Below are 8,572 nucleotides of genomic sequence, written 5' to 3'. Positions count from 1 at the left end.
AGCAGGCCTGACATGGAACTAAATGGACAATGGTATGTAGATGGAACATCGTGGGACAATGGACAATGCCAGGGAACGTGGATCGAGAACTTTTGGTGATACGAACACAAACGTTTAAAAGTGGTGAGTCTATATTTTGTTCTTATGGTATTTCCACGATATTTCATAACAAATGAATAGTATAGCAGTAATGTAAGGTATATTTCTAGTATTTTTATCTATTTATTTTTAATTATCTTTATGGGTATTATTGGAATTTTTTTTAACACATTAAAGTTATTCACATGGCATATTACCATTATTATTTGAGGTATATATTATTTATTACGAGGGTACATTTTTGCAATTTTTTTTATGATTTTAATATTTGCTATCGTAAATATACACTATCAATATAAATATACGATATAAATATATAACAAATATACGCTATATGCATAATACATTTACATTATTATTCTAACTACTTATTTACAAGGGTTAATATAACGTTATTTATTTTTGAACTATTATTTATTATTATTGCAATTTTTTTTTACATATTTTTACCATATATTGACGTATTATTTTATCTCGTTATTTTTTACTATATATCTATATACTACATATCTATATACACCGTAAGACTATCGAATTTATATTTTCGCTAAGAAGTGCAGGAACTGAGGATAGAAAATTATGTATAAATGAGTAGCAACAAAGTTACTTGGGAAGATTTTGTCAAAATAGTTGAGGAACTTGCACAAGAAGTAGGAAGACAGAGCAGAAGGGTCTTAAAGAAAAAAGTACCGAAATCTAAGGACATACAGGAAGAAGTAACGACACAGCTAATTAAATCCTATAACAAGTTCACGCACTTAACTAAGAAAAACTGGGAAGCACTTTCGGACAAACAGAGGGAAGCGTGCAACAAATATTTTGGAAAAATCAGAGACAAAGTTATACGCTCATTTCAAGCAGTAAATGTAAGAACAGTGGTTCCAAATTCAATACATCAACCAATCGACGAGGAAGTTGAAGAGGAACAAAGCGACGAGGAAGTAGAAGAAGGAAAAAGCGACGAGGAGGTAGAAGAAGAAATAATTAACGACGAAATAAAAGAGGAAAAAGGTGACATAAAACAAGATATAACAATATTAAACATGGCTCTGACAATCAATGAATTTTTGAATATCGCAAGCAAGATATTGCCCAACGAGTTCGATGGAAGCGCAGGGAAATTACAACCATTTTTGGACGCATTAGAACTACTTGGAAAATTGGCAGAAGGTCATGAAGACACAGCTGTAACGCTAATAAAAACACGACTTACCAATAAGGCTAGGAACTTAATAACCACGGAAGATACGATTCCACGGATAGCTGAAGCACTGAAGAAAGACTAAGAGGTGATAATCCGAAGAATTTAATAGCCAAATTAGCCAAGAAAAGGCAAGGGCATAGAGATGCAGCAGTGTACGCATCTGAAGTGGAAGAGTTAGCAGAACAATTAAAAGTAGCATACATAGCGGAAGGAATGCCACTGGAGTTAGCGAAGAAATATACGACGGAAACAGTAGTAACAACAATGAAACGAAACGTTAATGCAGAGAAAGCTAAGCTAATACTGGAAGCAGGTAACTTTACATCACCGCAGGAAGTAGTATCTAAATTTTTATCGATCGATACGACTGAAGAAAATGCACAAGGAAGAGTCTTAAATTATAGGACAAACTACGAGAATAGGAGAGGACAGCAGCAATACAGAAGAGGATACCATAACAAATATGACAGAAGAAGACGGAATCATTGGGAGAGACTTTATTTCTAACTTTCAATGTATACTGGACTACGCAAACCTTAAAATGCACATTAAAGAGGACAACGATTGTTACATTAGTACGAAAATTCTGGATAATATAGATAATGACACCATAATAATACCACCCCGATGTGAAATTTACAGAATAGTCAAAATTTTTCAAACGCTAAGAAACGACAGGATAGTGGAGCAACAAGAAATACAACCAGGAATATTCATAGCAAGAGCAATTATTTCAAGTAATAATCCATACATCAAAATTTTGAACACAACATACGAAACAGTAAATGTAGAGGCAAGCACAATCAGGACGTTGGACATTAAACTATTCAATATATATAGACTAGTCAACGACAGCAAGGATAGGAAAAAATAATTACGAGAATCACTGAAATTAGACATACCAGAATATATACGAGATAACTTAGTATCGTTATGCGAAGAATATGCAGACATATTCGCCCTAAGGCATGATATGTTAAACTGTAACAATTTCTACGAACAGAAACTAAGAGTTAAAGACCAAACTCCGGTATATATCAAGAATTATAGGACACCTCATGCGCAAACAGAGGAATTAAATCGACAAGTACAAAAACTAAGAGACCAAGGAATCATAGAACCATCTACATCCGAGTACAACAGCCCAGTAGTACTGGTACCGAAAAAAGCTATAGATGGAGGAAAAGCATGGAGATTATGCATAGATTTTAGACAATTGAACAAGAAGATAGTTACAGACAAATTCCCATTACCAAGAATATATTCGATATTAGATCAACTAGGAAGAGCAAAATGGTTTTCAGTTATAGACTTAATGTCAGGTTTTCATCAAATACCATTAGAAAAGTCATCGAGAAAATACACATCGTTTAGCACGGAAAACGGAGCATTTCAATTTACCAGATTACCTTTTGGATTAAATGTAAGCCCGAATAGCTTTTCAAGAATGATGTCAATAGCATTTTCAGGATTAACACCAGACAAAGCATTTCTTTACATGGACGATATCGTAGTAATTGGAATATCCGAAAAACATCACCTAGACAACCTGAAAAAGACATTTGAGACATGTCGAAAATTCAATTTGAAACTTAACCCAGGAAAATGTCAATTTTTTAGAAGGGAAGTAACATATTTAGGACATGATCTTTCTCAAGAGGGAGTATCACCCGACAATGCGAAGTATGCAGCAATTGAACAATATCCGACACCTAAGACAGCGGAAGAAACAAAGAGATTTGTAGCATTTTGTAACTATTATAGACGTTTTATTAAAAATTTTGCGGAAATATGCAGACCACTCAACAGATTATCGAGGAAAGGAGTAGAATTTTTTTGGTCTGAGGAGTGTGAAAAAGCATTCAAAAAGCTTAAAGCATCTCTGACGAAACCACCAATTTTAAAATATCCTGATTTCAACAAACAGTTTATCCTAACAACAGACGCATCCAATGAGAGTTGTTCAGCAATCCTAAGTCAAGATTACAACGGAATAGACCTACCTATAGCATATGCATCAAGAAGTTTTAGTAAAGGAGAATGTAATAAACCTATAATCGTTAAGGAATTACTAGCGATTCATTGGGGAATTAATTATTTTAAATGTTATCTATATGGAGCACCAACATTCAAAGTAAAAACAGACCATAAACCTTTGACACACCTATTTGCAATGAAAGAACCAACCTCAAAACTCACGAGGATCAGATTAGACCTAGAAGAATATGACTTCGAAATAGAGTATATAACAGGGAAAAGTAACTACGCAGACAGCCTTTCAAGAATAACATTGCATCAACTAAAGAACCTATACATAGACAACACCCATATACTAGCTATAACAAGAGCTCAAGCAAGAGAAAAGGAGAAGGAAGCAGGACAAACAAAGGCTGAAAGTGAACTCGCACTACAGCCAGAAGACACCAAACGGACAGTAAGGAAGGTACTAAATAATTTAGAGGCGCATAGACTACCAATTTTGTCCTTTGGAGCAGAACTAATCTCACCAAGACTGAGCATTAGGGCCAAAAACAAAATAAAATGCAGCAAAAGCATAGCCACAGGATTGGATCATTTCGATTTAAACCAAGCGTTGGCACAGCTTGATAAGCTGGCGGTAGAGAATGCAGTACGTAAAGTAAAGATATACGTAAATGATATTATTTTTAAATTGTGCACAATTGATGAATTTATTAAAGAAGGAAATAAAAAATTGAAGAATATAGAAATATACATATGTGAAGTACCAGAAACAATAAAAGATGACAAAGAAAAACACAGATTAATAGAAGAATACCATAATCACCCGATGTTCGGAGGACACGTAGGGAATAATAGACTAATAAAGAAGCTAAAGGCAAGATTCCGATGGAAAAATTTGGAAAAAGACGTAAGAAAATACGTTAAACAATGCCACAAATGTCAAATTAACAAACCGAAAAGAACACATGTCGAAGAGTTCGTGATATCGGACACATCTTCCAAACCATGGGACATAGTATACATAGATACAATAGGTCCATTCACTAGAAGTAATGAAGGTAATAGATACTGTATCACAATGTTGTGTGAACTGACAAAATACGCGGTCAGCATACCAGTGTGCAATAAAGAATCAGAGACAATAGCAAGAGGAATCTTTGATCATTTCATACCAACATACGGACTCATGAAGCAAATAAGAACAGACCAAGGCACAGAGTATAAGAACGAAGTAATGCAGGAATTAACAAAACTATTAAAAATAGAGCACAACTTTTCAACGGCATACCACCCACAGTCCATTGGAAGTTGCGAAAAACTACACAGAACGTTTACGAGTACGTAAGAGCATTCATAGACGAAGACAGAGAAAATTGGGATGTGTGTTGCAGAATGTTCACATACTGCTACAATACAACCCCTAACGCGTATCATGGATACACACCGTTCGAACTGCTATATGGCAGGAAGGTTAACCTACCGGAAGACCTTACACAGGAGATTCAACCATGTTACAATATAGATGCCTACTACAATGAGTTACGATACAAACTACAAAGCGCACACGAGAGAGCCAGAACCTTCTTATTAAAACACAAAAAAGAGCGGCAAGAAAAGAATAAGCTCAAAGCAACACCTCAAAACTTTAAAATAGGAGACCTAGTCCTGGTAAAAAGGGAAGAGAATGGTAAGTTTGATAGTCTTTATGTAGGTCCTTTCACAATAACAGAAGTAAATAACGTTAATTGTAAAATCAGAATAGAAAACAATAAAATCAAGGAAATACATAAGAATAGATTATATGCTTACAATCCGAAAACACAGTGAGTGACAAGTGTGATGAAACAATGTTGTTAAACGAACATTTTTATTTTTATTTATGTATTTACGTAGTTTTAGGAAGTTTGTATATAAAATAAATTTTTTGTATTGATTACAACACAGTATGGGTTGGTAGCACTACTTGCAAAATTTTCTGCCCGTAGTCAGAAAATTCTTAGGAGGGAAAGGTGTACAAGAATTCATCTGTACTCATTAGATATCTTTTAAAAACACCCTTTAATTATCTACGCTAATTTCTTTCGGTTATTTAAATGTTATCATAAACAATTCCAACCTTCTTTCGTTACATAAACATTGTTGACCTAGATCGTGAGGTGTAATTATACATACAGCCACTATAAACACTTTTCAGGGTCGACGCTGACTTTGCACTTTTAAATATATTTATACAACCAAAACATAATAAGGGAATCCTCATTACACATTCCACATTCGTCATTCTATTTTATTAGATGTAAGATTATTCACATTAAAAGATAGTGTCATCTACACTCCGCGAGACGACGTTACGTAGGTTGCTACCAGCTTGTACTCATGCGAGTATAATAAAACAACTTCAACAGTGAAACGACTATTAATCATTCCACCCCTCGTATAAGGGTTAACCACCCTTACCGGGAGAAGATAGCCCTAGTAATCCTGGACTAAGATTCCCCCAGTCATAAGTTCCCCCAGTCCGTCATAAGATTGCCCCAGTTTGCCCTACCAATTTATTTTTGATATCAAAAAATTTTAAAAAATTCTTTAACACATCAAAAATATATTCTGCCTTATTGCTTTTACTCACGTTTCTAAAACCTAAAAACCTCTCATAAATATTACCACGTAACGACGTAACGCGTATCGAACAACAATAATTGATAATTGTGAATGACATGATAATCAGAAGTTTCATCTACTTCCAGCGAAAAGCAAATGGTTTTCTAAATCTCAGATTCAATAACGTTATTCAAAATGTAACTATTTGATTATATGTATTAGTTCATTCTGTATTACGAATACACTTCGAATCAGAAAGTAAATATTTCTAAAACAATTTTATTGTTTTCTCTATAATTACTTTGATTTTTAACAAATGCTTCGATCCATCATGTCCACTAAATGATAATTCCTGACAACTTAAAAAAATTACAATATCAATTAAACGACGTAAAACGGTGTGATTTTTGACAATTTCTGCCGATGCGATCTGGCGATGCACTACCGACCGGCAGATTTAAATATGCCGTACCTGCCCACGGAGAGAATGTATGTTCGCTTGCTCATCGATTTGTTATTTCGTTGAGTTTTACGTGTAAATCGTCAGCTACGGATGCGTTGGGTACGGCTAGCCGAAAAGTCAGATGAATGGCTCGGATCTTTCATTTTTTGAGAAGTCTGTTATGCGCAGGGATCACTTAACGCTCGGATTGATCAAATCCTTTTAAAAACCATGAATAAAATTTAGTCTGTATTATCTGACAGTTTTTTTTTACTTCACAGATACAAATATTAATAAATCTATCTATATAAATGTGTGGGTCGGCACTGCCGACCCTGCCGACCCTGACCGCCCGCCACTGCGCAGACGTTCGGATACAATTAGCGTCTCTTTGCAAAGACAATGACGTCGACTTTGCAAAGTAACAAGACACTTACTCAACATACACCACAAGGTACTAGTTCTAAACCAAGGCCAGAATCAGAGAAAAAAAAAACTTTTTTTATAAAAACAGAAATAAAGCTCTTTTAAAACACTTTAAAAAGGTTCTAATGAGTATTCCCCAAAAAGTGCTTAGTTATTTTGATATTTCACATTGAAATATTCCATTTGGCGAACATGAACCTATTTTTCATTACATATCTATAACTCTGGTTCTACTAGGTGTAGAGACCTCATGCGTACACCATTTTTTGTACTTTTTTACAGGCTATATTTTTGCTAAGAATGTTTTTTTTTCGATAAAGTACTCACTTTTTGAATTATTTGCGAAAATCTGTCTAAAAACGTGGTTGTGTGGGTGTGTGTGTGCGTGTACGTGTGCGTGTGCGAGTGCGTGTGCGTGTGCGTGTGCGTGTGCGTGTGCGTGTGCGTGTGCGTGTGCGGGTTTGTGCGTTTGTGCGTTTGTGCGTTTGTGCGTTTGTGCGTTTGTGCGTTTGTGCGTTTGTGCGTTTGTGCGTTTGTGCGTGTGTGCGTTTGTGCGTTTGTGCGTGTGTGCGTTTGTGCGTTTGTGCGTTTGTGCGTTTGTGCGTGTGTGCGTGTGTGCGTGTGTGCGTGTGTGCGTGTGTGCGTGTGTGCGTTTGTGCGTGTGTGCGTGTGTGCCTGTGTGCGTGAGTGCGTGTGTGCGTGTGTGCGTGTGTGCGTGTGTGCGTTTGTGCGTGTGTGCGTGTGTGCGTGTGTGTGTGTGTGGGTGTGCGGGTGTGCGTGTGTGCGTGTGTGTGTGGGTGTGGGTGTGGGTGTGGGTGTGTGAGTGTGTGGGTGTGGGTGTGAATACACCCTGTGGGTGTGGGTGTATGGTGGTAACGTGTTTTTGCTACCCTAACGATGGGGTGATTAACTGGAAGACACTATATTTCCCATTAATACTTTATTATTATAGGTACATTTACTACTCGTTAATAGTACCCAGTTGACGATGGAATGAACGTCCCTAGTCGAGGTGGCACTCTCTACAGTAACCCCAATATTAGACTGCTAGACTGCCCTAAATATTTCTGTGTATGAATACTTATTGATTACCTATGTTTGTAATACTTTCGTATATGTATGTCAAGATTATTATTTCAATAATAATATACAGAAATGCAATCTTGCACTAATACCTACATGTGTAAGTTTTGTTTACAAGACTACTTAAACATTCGGCATGCTTGATTGTTTACTAATATATTTAAATATATTACAGTGGAATAATTTTAAGATATTTGAAATTATCTGAAATATTGTTAAAATCTAAGACACCACCGTTCCTAAAGAAAAAAAATTACTCTGCAATTTACTGTGCCTTTTCTCTCTCCCTTTTGAAAGAGAGGAATTTTTTTCGTGTCATCATCATCAACTGAATTTACAGAAAAATACAAATTTATACAAAATATACAAATATACAACTTATTACACAATTAAAAAAATAGTCATCAAACATCGTCTATTCTTATTTATTACTTCCTTATATCTCGCGAAAGTACACTGAGAAATTATATTTTATATTTTACTTTAACTCAAAGGTTTAAAAAGAAATTTACAACTTAAACTCTTAAAATTTAAATTACTCTGTTACTAGACATTTACAAGACAAATATTTTGCTGTTCTCAAATTTTTACATATTCTTCTATTAGAAATTCTCTCTTTTTTTTTATTCTTCTTGTCTGGTACTTCACAATAATTACATATTTCTTCATTTTCTTTATACTTAGTACTTTCTTCATAGTGTACTATTAAACATAAATCTTCTTCTTCTTCATAT

Source organism: Diabrotica virgifera, chromosome 4, assembly GCF_917563875.1.
Source record: "Diabrotica virgifera virgifera chromosome 4, PGI_DIABVI_V3a".
Classification (NCBI taxonomy): Eukaryota; Metazoa; Arthropoda; class Insecta; order Coleoptera; family Chrysomelidae; genus Diabrotica; species Diabrotica virgifera.
Note: the sequence above shows the minus strand (reverse complement) of the source record.